A 19,989-nucleotide genomic window follows, 5' to 3' on the forward strand; every position below is an offset into this window, starting at 1 on the left:
ATGTCTGCTCCTCTGCCACTGACACAGTTTCCCCTCTGTGTGTAAACAAACACTCAGCAACAACCCGGTGCTGCGAGGGAAGCCACTTTGGCAAAGGCCCAGCTCTGGAGTGTGCAGCTGGCGACGGTGCGAGCTCGGGGGGCACCGGCTGCTTCACCCAGTGGTCCCGGTCATGACAACAGGTTCTATCACGAGGTGACATCTGCAGATCTGCAGCCTGCAGTTTGACGTTGAGCATCGTTATGTTTTTTTTTTTCTTCTAGTTTTAGAAATCGCATATATTTTATGGATAATTTACAATGAATATGTAGGGTAAGTGATACATAGAATCTAAATGCAAATGAGTACACATTTTAAGAAAATCCTAATTTTGTTCCTCTGCATAGATTCAACAGTTACGCTTGTTTTGATTGCTGGATTTCTGCTGACTGCACACTAGTCTGGCCAGCGAGTGGGAATGAATTATCTGAAATAATTCAAAATACGTTCCTGAATATAATAGCTTTCTAAAAAAAAAAAAAAAAAAAAAAAAAGAGCTGTGATGAAGTGGGTATTTTAAATAAGATATAATGTGAAAAATAACATTGCCTCAAGGTCAATCATGCAGCTGTAATGAAGGCAGGGTATTCTTCGCTGTGTTTACGTCTGTATCTTCCATCATTCACCAAGCAGGCAGCGCCGTGTTAAACACCAGCGCTACCATGAGAAGGTATCAAAGGGAGCAAAAAGACAGGTGTGGTATGGAATGTGAATGTTCGCATGTCCATTTGGGTGCCTGTAAGACCCTCCTCAGTTGGTATAGAAAAACACTTACTGCTAATGTAAATAGCAAGGCAGCATAAATCAGGAGACATGCGCAGCCCGGGAGAATATCGTGTAATAGTTATTGCGAAATGAAGTGGCATTGGGATCAATATCCCACTATATCTCACTCTGGCGTAATGGCGCAGAGGGAAGCTGGAGGCCAAGGGAGTCGGGTCCCTCCACCCCACCGTGGGGCTATAAATCTGCCTGACCGGCAGCCCGCTTATTAAAGTACATACACAATCGGCAGCAGCTATCCAAAAATACAAGCTTACTTACTGACCTGGAGTCAGGGGAACGGATGCCTTTACCTTGTTTCAGGGCAAGGGTTAAAGGCTGATTGGCATCATCACACTGTACTGCGCAGCCAAACAGGGACGTCCTACTTCAGTATAAACAGCACTAATATAATGTAAAAATAAGCGTTTAATTCCTCCACCTCAGGGAATGCTGCAGTTTAGTTTCTTATGGTCGTTGTAAACCTGGGGTGTTGTATATACTTGTTAATACATTTGTCTGTTTGGATTTCATTCATAGAAACTTTGGGCAAAACTTTTCTGCTGCCCTATGGAGCAATAATGCTATTCACCAAAATTAAACTGTGTTCTATTGTTCAGTGAGGACTCTGCTGTCAGTGATCATTTCCTAACAAATGAACGGAGAAAGAAAAAAAAAACATGTTCAAAGATGTGATTCCAAGGTTAATAGTTCAGCTGTTTTAAATTGTCTTTTAAACTTTAAATTAATATTTTACTGCCAAACAGCCACAAACTGAGGGTGACGAAGACTTTGTGTACAGTGTGGTTATTTGTTTAGCAGTGTGTGTGTGTGTGTAGTGTGTTGTTGACAGGATACGTGTGTCAGTGTCACAATTAAAAAACAACACAAGGAAAAACATTTCAATACAAGTTACAAATTGAATATCCATTATAAAAGTGCAGAAAAGACGGATGAAGCGGTTTTTATTTTCCTTTGAGTTGCGGAAGTGCAGCCTGGTTGGACGAGTCAGAGAGCATTCACTGAGCTCTGTAACGGCGTTACAGTATAATGAGTTAAGAAGACCTGCATTCTGACTGACTGAACCGCAATGTGCTGACGTCCGATTTTATTATCATTGTTATTATTTTTTGTCTGTACTGAAATGTTGACAAGGACATGAACATTCTGTGAACACTGTAGGGAGCAGGAGTATTTGATTTACTTCTGTAATTCTTCTTTTCTTGAACCAGAAGTCTTTTAGGTGCTTTTTTTTTTAATGTGTTTTATTCATCTTGTGTTTGTGCAGTGTCCTTTTCTCACCCTCAGGTTCTAATATAACTTCATAACAAAACAGCACAAATCTCCCAGACAAAAATGAGTGCAGAATAACAATATAATGATAATGGCCATGTGTGATTTTACAGATTATTCAGGTTTTATTCATTCACATATAAAATCTTGTAAGCTTAGTATAGCTCAAGGGCAGATATTATTGGCCACTAAGAAAAATGTTGGCAAAGGTTATGAATAGTAATTGTGGTAAACAAATGGGAAAAGTGAGACCTGTGGCTCGCTTTTCGTTCTTTGTACGTAATTGCTCGATGCCGATACATTTGAACGACATATGCAGTGATACACTCCTCTTGTGTTTTTCAGGGCTGTGAAGGAAGCTTCTCTCTGCTTTACAGCCGGTAAGTTTTGACTTTAAAGTTATTTGTTCTCACTGTAGTTCCACCACATGGATGAAACTCTTGAGGAAATTCTTCCTTCAAAGATTTAACATCCAAATAAACTCTTGATGACTTGACTGAAGAGAAGTATCATCTGAAGGGTAAATGATGAGCTTTGCAGAGTGTTTTTGTTGATTCATCCATTACATATCTCATCCTTCAGCATAATTTTGTAAAATAGGAAAAAAGAAGACCTTGTCAAGGTTATTTCTAAGTAATACTTTTGGAAGGATCCTCTAAAGTAGAACTTGATGATTGAAATAGGACTATGGTGGGTTCTGTTTTCACCTTAATTACACTGTTTCCTCACACTGTGAGTGGCGAGTGAATCAGGAAATTCTAGAAGCAAAGAATTTGAAAGAAAAAATTGAAATCAACTCAAATTTGATTTTTTTTTTATCAAGACCCACTTGAAATGGATTATTTTGGAAGTGAAACATTTATAAAATCATACATTAGTTGAAATTCAGAGCGAAAACAAGCCAATACAAAGCAAACATCGAAAGAGATTCATTCAAATTTTGATGCAGTGTAATTCTTTTTTCATGAATTTAAGAACAAAAGCATATAATGTGGCACTTTCCAAAAACTGACACACTTGTAAAGCTGTATAACGTCATTAACGTTGTGAGACTTATTTAGAATTGTGATGATTTTTTTGCCAATTTAACACTCAACAGCAATGGGCAAATACAGAAATTAAGCTTTCTAATGCTCACACAACAGAGGGAAGGCATAGAAAGGTGTCAAAGCACTTGCAATTTCCAAGAAATGACAGGCACTGAGGAAGTTAGGAGGAGATGCACACGACTAAAATGCCTTCAGGTAAAACCGTGTGCCTGATGGGAAAAGGCAAAGAGAAATGACATGTACACTGGTCAAACAGTAGTAAAGAGTGGTGCTGGTCAAAAAAAGTCTAGAAACACTAAAGGTGTTTCTAGATGTAAAACACAAGCTGCTTTTGAAATACTACTACTACTACTACTACTACTAATAATAATAATGATAATAATAAGGAATAAGCCAATCAGCAGCTGCTGGAGTGGCGCACATGCAGGCAGGGACAGATTCCAGTTATTGTGAATAAATTTGAGAAGTATCATGCAGTCAGTCAATAAACTGCGTCTCTGTCATCCAGTAATCCGAGGCAGAGCAGAAATGCCCGCAGAATGTACTTCAAGAAATACAAACCCCGGCTTTTGGAATGGCTGTCTCTTTCCCTAGGCTTGGAAATCACAAAACATATCTGGGTGGATCTAAAACGTTCCGCATGTGTGTGTATCGCAGAAATATGCCAAAACTTGAAGTGATCAGCAAGGGAGAGCAGGTGAAATTCCTAAATACATAACAAAAAGATTCTTATCTTCCCTCCCCCCAAAAAAAGGAATCTTTGAAATACTAAAATTTGAAAACACCCAATTGCCCATGGGTGCCAAAAACTTCTGGCTGTATTTCTCAAAAGTAAATAAAATAAATAACTCCATCAATCGTTTCATCACGTCTCGACATGAACATGAAAATGTGGAAAAGTGGCTGCCAGTCGCAGCTCTTAGAAAATGCTATATGATGGTATATTGTTGGAAAGTGTTTTTCATCTGCATTTACAGCCTACACACACTGCTGCATTTTTATCAGGCTTGGCAAAAGAATATGACTGGCATTTTTTTTCTGAATGAATCCAGATAATGATTGCCACTGATTTATGCAATAATCTATTCAAAAATCAATGGAAACCTGGTTTGTTTGCCGTTGTGATGACCGGAGTTTTTATCCAGGATTGTGATCATGAGCTCACAAAATCAGGATTGGAAATGACTCGTGTCAGAGGAGAAGTGATGATAAGGCAAACTCACGATGATATAAGTACGGGCTGTTGTTATGAAATCATTTCTTAGTGGTTTAATATGTCTGACAATTCAAGCAATTCCTCCTAATTAGCTGTCTGTATTGAACAGATACACTAATCAACAATAGTGAGATGGTTCTTTATTTAATTTAATTCAATAATCCACTCGAAATGTAATTTTATAGCTGTGAAGAACACTTATATTATTGCATGCACATAATTATTTGTCTGATTGTTCATGCAGACACACAGGCTCAAAGAATGAGTGTGTGTAAGCACATTTAATTCTTTTAATCGTCTTCATGTTTGTAAACAAGTGCTTGGTGAACTTGACTCATCGTGCGCCGACTCACACACTGTGAGACGTTGCCACTGCCCTGACCTTGAACCTTGAGGGGTCAGCGGTTCAGAGGCCAGAGGTGAGGATGATCTGCTCATGCAGATTGGTACAGAGGCTGATTTTGAAGACGGACTCTCAGAGAAAACGATGACGGGACGGGTTTGGACCACACTTGACCGCACCGCAGAGCTGTTGGTACTGCAGGTGATCCTCTTAACAAGACGTGATGTGTGAAAAATCACATGCAAATGTGTGCTCCAGACTGACCTTTGCCCTGTGTGAGTTAGGATCTGTGACCAGCGGCTGACCTGTAATCCTCTCTTAAATGATTTGACAATAGAGAGTTGTATTGATCTGGGCAGTCGTCTGGCTGAAGGGTCAAGAGCCTGGCGCGTAACACGAGTTGTCTGGTCTGTAGGTGCTGTGGCATTAGCATTTTTTGGAGCTCCCTTTATTTTTTGCACCTGCTGTAGGAGCCGTGGGACATTATGTTTTAGATCAGGCCCCTGTTTGAACTAACAAGACATGCTTTATACGGTGGATCCCACATCACCAGATTTGTTATGCTACATAAAACTACAAATTACAAAAAAACTAAAAAAAAAAAAAAGAAAACGTAGACAATAGTAGATAAAGTAGACAAAAAGTAGTATTAGTGGACAAAAAGACAATCTTTTATGCCGGATGCCACGTCACTGGCTTTGCCATGTTAATTAGGATTACAAAAAAACTAAAAAAAGAAAGAAAAGAAAAAGTACGCAAACAAACAACAACATAAGGAATAATGTGACGAGCCAGGAAATTGCTTCTTTTTCTCGAAGATTCAACACGGCACCAATTAGGTAAAATGAAGCTTATTTCTAAGCGCTTTGGTTACCTTCACCATCACACTTCATCTAAAATAAAAAAAAAAAAAACTCCCTCTCAGAGCTCCCAGCTTTTCTCTTTGTGGCCGGGCTACTGCGTTCCCCCGGGCTTACCGAGGGAGACCTGGCCAGCTCCCACATCTGGCCAGACAGAAGAGCAGAGAAAACAGGAGGAAATTCTCCTCCTGACCACTAGTTTCCCCATCTTGCATAATGAAACCATCGCTCTCGCTCCCTCTCCCTCTCCCGGATTCTTTGGGAGTGACCGGCCGTAGAGCAACATCTGGAAGGAGCTGCAGTTTTCTTTCCCTGTGTTTTTTTGGGAAGATTTAGGCCCCCGATAATCCGTCTCCCTCCTCATTAAAGGAGCTGAATAAACACAGGCCTCTTCCAGTTGTTCCTATGAATTTCCTCACCAGGCGTCAGGAGACCCGAGCAGGGGCTACCGGATCAAAGCCGCCGCCGGCCCCATGTGTGCACGGAGTGAGAGCGCGTTCCGGGGCTGGGCCCATTACCTTTCTCCCTGGGAACCGCCGAGGCTCCTAGGTCACCGCCTGTCAGCTCTTTGGCCCAAGCTCAGCAGAGTAGAGGGAGAAGGGAGGGGAAGAGAAAGAAAAGGAAGAAAAAAAGTGCTGTATTCTTTAGGAGAAAGGGGCAAGATGAAACCAGAGGAAAGCAGATGGAAATGGGATGCAGATACATGAAAAGATTTCAGTGATGTTTTTAAGGGTATGGAAATTTTTGTCTCTGTACCTCTCCACAAGTAATTTCTGACTTCTGCTCCACCCACACATTTATGTAAAGCAAAACTGACCACTTACATCTGACCATACGTAGTCGGTTATTTTCACTAGAGGAAAGATGTGGTGCAGGACGTGTAAAATGCAGAAAAAGCAACATTGCAAACAGAGACGATGTGGTGTGTGTGCTTGCTTGTGTGTATACGTGTTTGTGCCACTCTAATGCATTGACCCTGGTGTGACATTAATTTTCTAATTCCCTGCACTTCCTGGCGATCAACTTAGAGGGGCAGTGGTTCGCTGGAAAAAAGTTTGTAGAAGAGGCAATTAAAGACAGAAATCTAAGAGGTAGCTGCAACAACAGCGGAAACCAAATCAGCAGAGGAAAAGGATGATGTCCTACACTGTAAATGTGGCTCACTTAGATGATAAGATTTATCATATTGCATCTTCTTTGCACTAAAGTAAAAAAAAAAATAAATATCGGCACTATTAAATGGTCAATGTAATTAACTTGTTTGGCTTCTCGCTGCATGATGGGTGCAGCTGCGACTGGAGAGAGCCGTTATGTTTGTATATGTGCATTTTTTATGTGTGTGTGTGTGTGTGTGTGTGTGTGTGCGTGTGTGTGTGTGTGTGTGTGTGTGTGTGTACAAATGGCCCTGTGGTCGTCATCAGGCTCCCATCAGCCCCTCCATTAGTTACTGAGCTGTGGATTCGTGCTGGAGCCTACCTGCCCAGAATACAGATGAGGACGGGAGGCTATGGGCAGCAAGCACAATGAAGACAAACACACATGAATACACACAAAAGCGCTATTATATATTATATTATTATCTATCTCTAAAATATCCATTTTGACATGCAGTGACATATTTTGACACACACACATCATCAAAGTAATTGCATTTTACACACCTCGGTGACTCCGCCGTTGCATCATATGCATGGAATAAAAGCCAAATCATTAAAACATTTCAGTTTATTTCCTGTGGCTGAGCTAACATGTCTGATTACTGCCTATCACTGGACGCTGAAACACCGGCGCCTGTGGAGAGCGCACTTCATCTGGTGCCGGCAGATCATAGCTTACACATTCTGAAATAACGTCACACACGGCAGAGTACACACACACGGGCGGCCCAGCACAAAGGCAAATATGGTTGCATACCTCTCCCTCTCCTTCTGGAGTCACAGACGCACATGCTCGTGACAGGAAATCTGCAGGCAGTCATTACACCGAGCCAAGCAAACACGCAGCCGCCACGCTTTCTGATGATGTTTTCACATGTGCTGCTCCCACAGTGGCGGCGCCGGCACATGTACGCACGCACACATATAGAGATACACCAGCACAGACCGAGGCAGCTTCATTTTAACAAATAGATTATTTTGTTTTTGTCTTTGCGTTTGGTTTAAATACGACAAATCTTAAGGGGGTGTTTTAAAATGGTTTTAGCTAAATGTAAAATGGAGACCAAGGGGAAGGATTTGGAGTTGTGGATACAGTTGGAATGATGTTTATGCATCAAGAAGAAAAGAACGGGATGTCCAGGCTGATTCAGGGCTGCAGACCGGCGGTGCCATGGAGTTCAAGCAGAAGCTGTAGGGCATGAGGTCTGGGGGAAGGGGACAGGGTGTGTGATGGCTTCTGTATGTCTCTCTGGCAGCGCAATGGGACTCTTGGGAGACCTGGGTCAGGAGGCCTCCCTCTGGCCCCCCCACATTACTGTGCCATTTAAAGCCACCCAGCATCTATTTCCTCCAATAAAACTAATAACCTTTTCTGTCGGAAATCATGGCAGCTCTTGAGTGCTGGAGCAGAGGCCTGGCTAGATGGCCTGTAATTGCGGTCCAGTAGTCTCCCTTTAGTTTATTTTTTGCAGTGTTTTGGATTTGCCCCCCCCGCCGCCACCCGTCCCCCTCCCTCGGCCCTCTTGGTCCTCTGCGCTTTGCAGCTGATTGCCTGTGCGGCTCACCCCACACTCAGTAATCAGACAGGAGCTGGAGAGGGGGCAAAACAGCAACTCAAGGACCTTTTATAATTGGGAGGGATTTGGAGGGCAGTTGGACTTTACATTTGGTGTTAGAATAGGTTGTGATGGTGGCCCTGGCGACTGAACAACCCGAGGTACCAAACCCGCAATGTAGCCAAGTCAGTTATGGACAGTTCCCGTGTATACAGCTGCTTTGATCCTGTCGTTTCGCCAGCGGCGGTGTCGAGGCATATTTTAGCCCTGCTGAATCAGTTCATCCACTACATTTTTGAGAGCATGCTTCAACCTAATTTTTACCAACCGGAGAACAGACTGTGACAAAGTGCATTTGAAGAAACCCAAAACAAAACAGTGAGCTCAGCTAAAATATAAAGGTTTTGTTCTACTGCGTAAAGCAGGATTGTAAATATTTTGCTTTTCTGTGACGTTTGCTGATTTTCTTACTTCCTAGTAGTTTTAAAAGAAGACATTCATACAAGTCTCATCCCAGAAAATAATGTCTAATAACATGCTACAACTGTCAAAAATGTTCTTGTTACACAACCTTTAGGAATAACACGTTATATTTGTCTTTTCAGCTTGAAAAATACATGTCATCTGTAAGTGCATACATTTGCACAGTCATACAGTTTCATTCTTTTTCTTAGCATGTTGTGTCGCTGCAGATTGTCACCCGCTGCAGTTCAAGTTTCCTGTGTTGTGGCTGAATAATTGATAAATCAGCACACACAAGTTTTGGCTAGTTCTAACAGAAGTGGTGAGGCTCATCTCTCTCCTCCCATAATTTTGCAAAATCTAAGTAAAGAAAAAAGGTATTTTCGGATCAGAAAAATTTATTGTTAATCACAAACTGTTCTCTGAAAGTCAGTATGGATTCAGATTACAAAGATCTATATCACTGGCGTTAATACAAATTAATTAATTGATTAAAAATTAATTGAAGAAATCCGTAGCTCCACAGACGAAAAGAAATGTGCAGTCAGGGCTTTCATCAACCTTAAAAAAGCATCAGAAACAATGAATTATGAGGTTTTAATCAAGGAACTGAAAGGCTGTGGTATCAGGGGGCTTTTTTTTTTTTTTTTTTTTTTTACACAGAATAAAAGTTTTTTGAAGTTTGTGGAAATGGGTGACTTCCAGCTTTCATGTTTGGACCTTATCAAGACCAAAACTCTTTGTTCTACACATACATGACAAAATAAAATAATGCTGACTGAAAGCCATTTTTTGATTAAAATTTATTTATTTATTTATTTATTTATTTATTTATTTATTTATTTATTTATTTATTTATTTATTTATTTATTTGTCTATCTATTTTTCTAAATCATCTCCTCGTGATTCTGGTCGCCTCTGGTAAAATCATCAAAATCCTCAGTTTCACAGTTCATGAAATTCCATCTCTGTTCTGTTGACTAACGGCCTTTATCAAAAGTTTAACTCAGCCTGTTTTTGTTTTGTGTTTTCTGAAAAAGCTGAACAAATGTTTCAGGAAGGTTCTAATTTGTAAAAAAAAACAAACAAAAAAAAATGCTGTAATTTCTTTTATTCACTGATGTTACAAATATTTTCTGTACAAAAAAAACTTAGAAGAGCTCATGAAGGAAAAAGCCTGAGAATTGAAAAAAAAAAATCAATACAATTTCACAAAATGAAGTTTAAGTTGTTTGGTAATTGTAAGGGGAATAACAAAGATTATAAATGAAGGTGTAAATGTAGACAGAAGTAAATAAGTTAAATCTCTGAGTGGAATCCAGCTTCATATTAAAGACATTCAAACCAAAACTAAATGAATGTGCTTCACCAGAAACCAGCAACCACCAGCAAGCATACCGAAACTTTTTACTGATAAAGACGTTGCATGATTGGATATATTTATGTATGTATGTATAGTTGCACTGTCTGAATGAATGTGCATGTGTTTGAACGTAAAACTACAATTTATGCTAAATAAATAAAGATGTTTCTAATAGATTTCACTTATACGGTGCTTTTCTGCTACTTGAGCAGTCCCCAACATTTACACTGTCGAACACATTCACCCACTGACACCCACGTTCACACAACAATGGAGGCAACTGCCAGGCAAGGAATCAGTTTGGGGTTTAGTGTCTTGCTCAAGGACTCTTCGATGTGTGTACAGATAAGGAATTGAACCTGCCCCAGTATGCTTTACAGCATGAAAACGCTCATTCAGAATTTGCAGATTATCTTCATATTATTGTGTTTCACAAAAAAAAAGTTTTGAAAATTGGAAAAAAAAAGAGATTTAGCTTCAGAAGTAGGTTTTACATTAATGTCTACATTGATATGTTCATGATACATATGATTAGACAGTTTGTAGAAAGGGAAAGTTTCCTAAAGAATTATTTCAGAGTTACTTTATCTGGGACATAATTTATGGCTGGATTGTGTTCTTTACAATGTGCACTCAGTGCATTTGTAGAGGTTCTTATTAAATTAAATGTCATCTCTATCATCTAAAATGTGCAAATCCCATACCAAATGGTGCGGTTTACCTCCAAATTCTTGTCTGTGATTAGGTTTCGTCCAGATGAGACGGGCTTGTTTCCAGATATTGAGTCACTTTCAAGAGAATACCCCTGAAAAGACATTTAAGAATAATTCATGGGGTGAGTGAATGGACATAATTACGGATCAATACTCATTATAGAGTCCTCACGTTTAACAATCCACTGGCTGTGTGCCTGTTGCGATATTAGTTGTTTCATGTATAATTATGATTGCGCCGATGTGTAAATGTGTATTCACACAGAGTCATATCTTCACCCATTGTGGTATTTACTTTATATTTGTATTGAAAATGGCTCTTTGGTATTACATTGTTTAACCTGCAGTGGCAGAAGAGGTTTTAGTATGTTTTTGTAAGGATTGACACAGCGGTGGGGCTATCACACCAAATATTAATGAAGACTATGAGAAGCTGATGGTGCCACACAAAGTGCTACAGTGAGAGAAACGAGCCTCAAACTTTCCTCAGCCGCTCTCAATAAACACCATAAAATGACTCTGCTGCCTTAACTCAAATTAAAATTTCTCAACCACCCAAATGAGATTAGATCGGTTAAATTTACCCACAAATAACGAGACATTGGCATGCATAAAATTACCCTGCACGTGGGAGTTATTCACTTTCTAAATTGGTTTAAGTTTTCAGATTTGTACTGAGCCCTGTGCCTGATTTCAGCTCATCATACAGTGCTTGTAATCACATATGTATGTTAGAAACGCGGGGCTGGAGTGCTGCAGGGTGACTGTCAGAATGGAAATACAGTTTGTGTGTGTGTGGAGCCAGAAGGCTGCTATTTCACAGTGTGAGTCAGATGCTGCTTGGATCTGTTTGATTGTATTTGTCCAAGTTTGCATTGGTTATTACGTACATCTTTTTTTTTTATTTTTTTGTGAAATTCAGGGGAAAAGCACTCATATTTAATAAATGTATTCCTGTTTCTCTCTCACTACAGTACCTGTAACACTCTCATTTAGTCCTGCTTTGTTCTGTGATGTATTTCAAGGCATGAGAAGCATTTTAGCACAAACTGGAGGAATCAACCAATGCTTTTTTTTTCCTTAATTTTTTTTTAAAGATTTTTCTGCCTAAACCTGACAGGCTGACAAGCCATTTTGGACTATTTGTTTTTCTAAGTATTGGCAGAATTTATTAGGATGATTAATTGTTTGACTTGTTACTATTTTAAGATCCAAAGCCAGATTAAAAGAGTCTCATCTGATGCAGCCAGAAGCTTGAATTTCCTGATTCCTTCTTTCTCTCTCTGTCTCTGTATGTTCCTTTGTTTCATTGGTTCTTGCTTTTCTGTTTCAGACTATTATTGTATGTTTGTCTGCACACTTCCTTAATTGCATTAAGAGGATGACGCAGTTTCTTACTCTGTTAAAGCTCACTTTAATTGCCTCTGAATGGAGCTCTGGGGAAGCAGGGACTGACGCTACAATGTGGACATGCAATTAGCTATCTTTCATAAGCTGCTCCAGGGAGAAAGAGAAGGCTCCGATTCATAGAGGAATTTCACACACAAGGCAACAAATGCTATTTTGTGTCATTGCTGTGTTGGCATCTTGATGGACTGGCATTTCATTCATTAGAGAATCAGAGCTTCAGTGAAAGCAAGACAGAGGGATCCATTCAAAGAGGAAGGGGGAGAATAAAACACTGATAAAAGAAAAAAAAATGCAGTGGTAGCTGGGGACATGAAGATATAGGTGAGGCTGGGAATGAAAAAAAATGAGAGGAGAAAGAAAGATTGAGTTTGAGAGACAGGAGGAGGGGTGAGGAAAGAGTGATTGGCGCAGATTGCACCAGAGACACCCTGAGATATGTGTGCCCTGGTGAATTTTCACTTCAGTTTGGAAAAAGTGCTCCGCTGATGGCACAATGACTGAATGGCTTCTGAAACAACCGGGCCTGTGGTGCAGTTTAAATTACAGACACATTTTACATAGATAGTCTAACATACCCGAGTGGAATGAGAGCAAGGTGGCAAATGTTTTTCTCTTTTTTTTTTAGCGGGGTAGGATGTAAAACATTCAGATCTCCACCATGGAATAGCTTTTTAAAAATGATTTTTTTTCCCTGTTGATTAAGCACACCGTGAAACATTACAAAAGCTTCCTGGTTTTGGTCCAGACGAAAAATAACATGAGCGTCACCCCTTTGTCTTAGCCTAACATAAACTTTTCGCTTGCCTCCACCAGTCATTATTATCAGTCTGTGGCCCATAAAGCTGTTCCATGTTGTAAATATTACTTTATTTATATCATTTCTAAGACATGTCTGATGTAGATTGACAATAATATGGTAAGTAGCTCTTAAAACATGATATTAGTTTACGATCCTTTATCCAGATGGAGGCGAGCTGCACATGCATTTTTCATGTGTATAAATTTATAACTCTGAGGCATTAAGTAAATTACATCATGCATTAGGTTAATGGCATTGTTGTGACACATATCACAAGCTTTTAATACCCCACAATGCAATAGGTAGCTCAAAAACCACTGCTATCTCCTTCTGATGCCCCTCTTTTTCCTTCTACCGCTCATCATGCTGATTTTTATATGCCCCCCCCCCCCCCTTTCTTCTACAGTTTTTGATGCCCCCCACTCCCCCACCCCTGATACCCCTTCCCTCTTCTTGGACAATCTCTCCCTGTCTTCTGCTGTCTTTCCCATCATTTCCTATTCTCTCTCTCTCTCTCTCTCTCTCTCTCTCTCTCCATATCTCCACATATGTGTGTGTATATATATATATATATATATATATATATATATATATATATATATATATATATATATATATATATATATATATATATATATATATATACACATATATCCCTCTTGCTCCCTCATCCCAACTCCATTCTCCCTATCCCTCCCTCCACTCTTCTTCATTTAATAGTGGACCTCAGAGTGGTTGCCATGTCGACCAGCCAGCATATTACTATGGCAACCAGTCTGAGCGAGACGAGGCTGCTGATTAGGGAGAGATGTCTAGTGTAGCCTGGCCAGTGGAGGGTGGGGAAGAAAAAGGGGGGAAATAGTGTTGGGGTGCTGGAGGGTGGGGGGGTGGGGTGGGGGGGGGGGGGGTTGTTGTATATTATAGGTCTGCACAGCACATTGTGTATGTGGGTGTGGGTGTGTCTGTCCATGCGCATCTGTGTGTGCATGAGCATGCGTATGTGTTGTGGATGTGTGCATGTAAGGAAAGACACTTGTCATTTCTCCTCATGCAGGCCACAGCTCAGATTACATGTAACATTGATACCTGCAGCCGATAGTCTTTTGCTCTCTTAAAGAAAATTAAAAAACAAAAAACAAAAAACAAGTAAAAGCTCTGTAAGACATTCCTGTACTCGGTTTACTTTCCTCACACAGGATTTCAATATAAAGTTTCTCATTCTCCTGGTCCAGGTACTTATGGGATTTTCTCCCTCAAAAGATTAATTAGGGAAAACATCTAAATTTCCACGTGCATTACACAGGAACTACTGTAAATGTTTCCCTGAAGGCCCACAGATGTGATCTGCTTCACGGTGGTGGATGTACAGCCAAAATCACGCCAGGATGGAAATGATGATCTTGTTGTATCTGGGCAGTATCATATCTCGCATTATGACATGTGAGGGACGGAACAGGAAGAGCTTTTAAAAAGAGACTGCACCCTCCTCCAAGAACATTAATGAACGCTGTAGAGGATGCCTCAGACCTCCCAGATCCATCAGAGAAACTAATTACAAGATCCAATTAAGAGAGAGGGAGAAGAGGGGAAGAGAGGAAAAGAAGAAAGGGGGGGTCTCTTTTTACCACTGAGCCAGCCAAGCCGTCAGCTCATTCAAGACAGTAATTATAGCTTATTTATTATTCATCCTTGAGCTAAATAAGAGCGTGACATTTCAATAACAATAATAAGGGCAGAGAAAAAGGCAGCATAAACTACAGACTTACTAATTGCAGTGCTCAGAGATTAAACGACTGGAAAAATGTTGTTATTTACTTATTCATAACATCTAGACCAGTCATAAGAGCATAGCAATGCACTTTGCTGAAAATGAGTCTAACGGGCTCTCCCATGAGGGCTCCCTGGTGGACATAATCCTCAACGAAACCCGGATGCCATGCTCTCCTTAACAAGTGTTTCTGGGGCTCTGTATGACTGGGCAAGCACTTAATGACTCTCTCTCTCTCTTTTTATTGAGAATTTAGTGAGCAGGACAATACATTAAAAATTCAACCTATTTTAAACCCACATGATTATTATTTATTTGGTTTTTTTTTTTTAATTTCCATTAGAATGTCAGTCATTTTTGCTTGCGTGGGGTTCAATTTCTATCTTTTATGCCTCCAACTTCCCATGTCTCCTCTCCTCAAGCTGAACTTTGAGGCACCTCATTAAGACTGCCAGCTCTTGGCCTCATTGGCTGTGGCAGAGGTGAAGAATATCACATAATCATGAAGTGGAGATGGCATTACACTCATCACAAATTATAGATGAGTTTTACTGTGTGGCGGTAGGGCAGACTAGCGCTTAACTTAAGTGACTGTTACAGGGGGTCCGCAGGCCCTGTTTCACCTCCCCTCTGAAGCTCTCGCCAGCTCTTCCTGCTGCAAGTAATGTTTATTGACACTGTCTGTAAAAGCGTTGGGATTTTGTATATTGGATCACATGTTACGGAATATTTCTTTTTTTGCGGAAAATTGTACCTTCTGGCCTGACTTTACGGAGGTTTTCCCAGATCAGATGTAGTATCCAGAATAAAATCCGAGTTTTACAAGATGAAGAGGCTATTATATTTAAATCACATCATGAGTTGTGCACCTTCTCCTCATTAAACATGGACACTTCTTAAGGAAGGAAAAAAAAAACAAAACAAAAAAACAACTGATTGGCCAGAATGAAGTCCATAAACAAACCCTATGACAGTTGTAATTGATTGGTTGATGCATACGTATATCTACCTTTGAATGTATTTGATCAAACAGAGACTACTTTGTTGTCTTCTGTCATTTACCTGCCAGGCACTAAGAATAACTGTTTTTGATCATACAACTCCAACGTTCGGCCCCGTGACTCTTCCATTATGGCATCGAGCTGTGAAATAGTGAAAAAATAAGAAAAACGAAGACAAACAGCATTCTGTGATTTGCCTTTGATTTTATCTATTTGCATTTACTCGATCCTCCAAACCACTCGACAAGTCCTCGACCACTAACAGAGTAATGCATTATAGTACAGTACAATATAAGCCCACGGTGCACAGTTCAGAGCCTCGCTTCCTTTTGCTCTTATTACTTTTGTCCTTGAATTGCAAAGAAAGCTTGTTGATATACTTCTTTTGTGTGAATTACGCAGTCTCAGACTTCACCTTTAGTAACTAGTCAATGCTTTGAGATATGGTAAAGACGTGTTAATAGAAAAAAAAATGCATGTGTGTGAAACATACAAGTGTTCAGCTCTGGTGTGTTTCTTGGATTTTACCTAAGTGCCATTGTGCTGATGCTTGAATATAGGCACAGATAGGCAGAAACCTTGGCCTTGCAGAACTGAAAGAAGGGAATGACAACCCAGTGACCTGTGGAGGAGGGGGGGGCGTCGTTGTTCAGCGTGTTGGAAAACCGCTATTCTCCCACTCCTGTCCTTGGTGTTCCTCTTTCCCCCCATGTCCACTTTGAGCTTTGTGACTTTTTGTTTCCCTGTGCCTGACAGCGACAGAAGGGAAGGGTTACAGCACTTATCAGTTCATACGGGACATGTGCTCAGACAGAAATATTGATTATATTGATTGATACATTTGCGGTTTCCCCATACGGCCGCATGCTTGTAGTTTTTGTTAGAAAGGCTGAGCAGAGTTAAAGAATTGGTGAAGCAGTTTGGTTGGGTCAGGACAGATAATAAAGGGGTCTTACATGCGATGTTCTTCTTGATTCCATAAAAGGAGGGAAACAAAAAAATAATCGAGCAGACATCCGAAAAACACGTGATGCCTCTTTATGAGCCTCGCTTTCTCATGCAAATAATATGTAAACCGTCAACATTATTACACAAACAGTCTTTACTTACGGGGACACAAAAAAAAAAAGCAGACAGACAAATATAGTGGCCTATTGCTCTCTCAACACACACGGAGAAACACATACACACTGACCAGATCACACCCCCTTGGGACATGGGGCAGTGCTTGAGCGATGTCTCCCCAGGGGGCTGATATTTTATAGTTTGTGTCCATCAGTGCTGTAGCCTGGGGCACCAAGGTTGACAGTAAGTGCTCTCAACACCGGTGACACTGATTCATCTGAGCTATGACACAGATGAGAGAGAAGCGGGAGGGGGGGACGACCGGAGAAGAAGCATAAAACACCGATAGACCTGCGCGCATTAACAGATCCGCAGCAGAAAATGAGTGCAGCTTTTGTGAGCAAAACCCGGACATTATAATGTTGGCGATCATAAAACCGTTTCCTCTTCTGCGGTGATTAATTCAAGGTTGTTCACCACAGCGCGCAGCGCCTGTATTATGATTTTGAGGACTAATATGGGGCTAGTCGGAGCTCGACCGGAGAGATTGGCTTGAGGAAGGGACTCCAATCTAACATGGCATTTCAATTTCTCATTCCCCCTCATGGCTGTGCTGTGCACTGCTGCACCTCTTCTACATATATATAGGGAGGATGCCTCTGAACCCCAGCCTTCTGGATGCGCATACTAAGCAATCAATGTGTCACCTCTTCCTGACAATCCTATTTTTTTCATACGGGGGCCATGCTCATTTTTTCTTGTCAGCAGAAGGTAATTTGCTGTATTGTGATTCAGTCCTAAAACTTGGTGACGAGGTGTCTGATAAGTCGCTACCTCCCCTCTTTCTCCCCTGCATACACACACCCCTACATTACCCGTTATATAGGGGTGGGGGGGGGGGGGAGAAAAAAAAATAAAGAGGGAAGCACCCCAACCCCCATTCTATCTACACCCAACTGCTCCCCCACCACACCCCTGTCCCTTCTTTCCACACCAAGCCCAACATAGTTGTATCTGAGGCAGGCTGCTAAATTAGATAAGCGAGACTGTGGCACAGCGCCCCTGATTAATAAAAGATGCAGTGCTCCCTGGGGATGGCCCCTCTGAGGGCCGAGCAGAATCTACCCACAGACAATAGAGTTTGCTCGCGCACAATGAACAGGAAATGGAGAGAATGAACCAATCATGGAAATATAACATTTAAAGCAGGACTATCCTGTGACCCGCTATAACATTATGCATGCACCATAATAGATAATAACCTATGATGGAAGTGGGGAAAAATAACAAATATTAATATATTCATATATTTAGTAAGCATGTTCTTCTAATGACAAATGTTTGATAGAATGGCAGATTTCCTGCTGTTTTATGATAATAAGAAAAAACATTTGCTGGTCCTTCAGCAGAGCAGGGTTCTCCCTTGCCCTCGAAGTTCCACCATGTTTTAAATGTTTCATTCAACGCAGCTGCTAAGGTAGAATTAGAAACCTTAAATGTTGGCATCAGTTGGATATATTTGGGTTCCCTGCACACTTTCTGAGTATAAAGATGGAAAAGCTCTTTCACACAGATAGAATAGTTAGAATAGAAGAACATGCTCAATGGAATTCTTTCTAATTAAGAGTCTTTAAATCAAATCAAATGTTATTTTGTTGCGAGTCCCCCCCCCTTTAAACCTGACATCATATTTCAATTCAATGAGTTTGAAATGTTCCAATGCTACAGAGTCACTTCAAGATGAATAACCATACTTAAATATTACTCTATATTACCTAAGTAAAATAAATAAATACATTTTCATAGGAGCTTCTGAATATTCTACAACTTCTGAAAATATCAGAAATATAAAATGCGATATTTTCCATACTGTTAGTCTGCATGAATGAATACCTGCCCTTGTCAGCAAGATGTCCCTTCAAAATTAATTCATTGTCATATTCAATACTCATATTTAAACATTTGGTAGAAATTTTCATGGCAATCTACTGGAAAGGTGGGCAATTATAGTTACACTGAACTTTTTATTCCTTTTCAATTATTATTTTTTTTTTTATTTTATTCTTCAGGGTTCTTTTTCACCACAACTTAAATTTGATATTTTTTATACTTGAAGAAACAAAAAAAAAGATCTCAGTACATGCAGAGCTATTAGAGACTCATCAGAAGATACACGAGCTGCATGTGACTTCAAGCTAACAAATAACCGATCAGCGATGAAGCAAGCGTTCTTTATATTGTGTTACAGATATTTGGAAGTAAATTCTTCCACTGCAGGGAGTTCGAGAAGAATAACACCCCTCACTTGTTGTATTGTAGGTAGTATTGAGACCCTGACAATAAAGTTTGAAAATGTAGTTCGTCAAAGCAAAACTTGGAAGTTGTCATCAAAAGCAAGTTTTTTCAAGAGGGTGACTGAAGGCCTCTCCTTGACTCTTCGGATTTACTGGAGGAATAATAACAAACCAGCAGTAATACATCATCTCACCCCGAGTAGAAATGGTACACTACATTTTTTTAATGTATTTTATTTCTTTTATTTGTTTGTTTTTTTAATAACTAAAAATTAAACAAAGACTAAACTCCTCAGTGAATGAGTGTGTAAGGTTCTGGCCTTGAGAAAATACATACAATGGGTTTTTTTTATTCAGTAATTCAGTTTAAGTATGAATTTTGGGATGTATATGCTTCAGTTAGGACTGTTATTCTCTCACATGGCTTCTTAGAATTTATAAGTAAACATGATTCACAGAAAAAAACAGAAACAGAAAAAAAAGGTATTACTCAGCTCTCTTGCTACACCAGAACATTATTACACGAGAAAATATGATAGCTAAAAGTTTTGACGGTTTTAGCTTTTAAATATATTTAAAAAATTGTATTAGTAAGTCCATATTTTAAAAAGCTTTTTGTAAAACTGCTTATACTGCTACATAAGAGAGACATAATCATTTTGTCTACCTCTGTGGGAGAGGGTGCAAAAAGGCTAACGCGTGCTCGGCTACTTTCTACACCCACAGCATCACGTTGTCATGTCATTTCAGTCCTGCATCAGTTCTGTTCACATTTGTCACCTAATGGCTTTGTTACCAGGAGGATATTATCCATCTCGCTACTCATGTTTATAAGACAG

The 19,989-nt window shown here is 40.0% G+C and overlaps 1 protein-coding gene across 4 annotated transcripts in view; it reads left to right on the forward strand.

Annotated features, from left to right (window-relative positions):
* The window catches only part of zfhx3b (zinc finger homeobox 3b), a 202,473-nt gene that overhangs the window by 13,289 nt on the left and 169,195 nt on the right, over window positions 1-19,989 (forward strand). For all 4 annotated transcript variants that reach the window (XM_030102752.1, XM_030102988.1, XM_030103153.1 and 1 more), the window contains exon 2: window positions 2,440-2,474. The gene's annotated coding sequence lies outside the window, so the exon portion shown is untranslated. The remainder of the gene's footprint in view (window positions 1-2,439; window positions 2,475-19,989) is intronic.

Source organism: Salarias fasciatus, chromosome 1 (assembly GCF_902148845.1).
Source record: "Salarias fasciatus chromosome 1, fSalaFa1.1, whole genome shotgun sequence".
NCBI lineage: Eukaryota > Metazoa > Chordata > Actinopteri > Blenniiformes > Blenniidae > Salarias > Salarias fasciatus.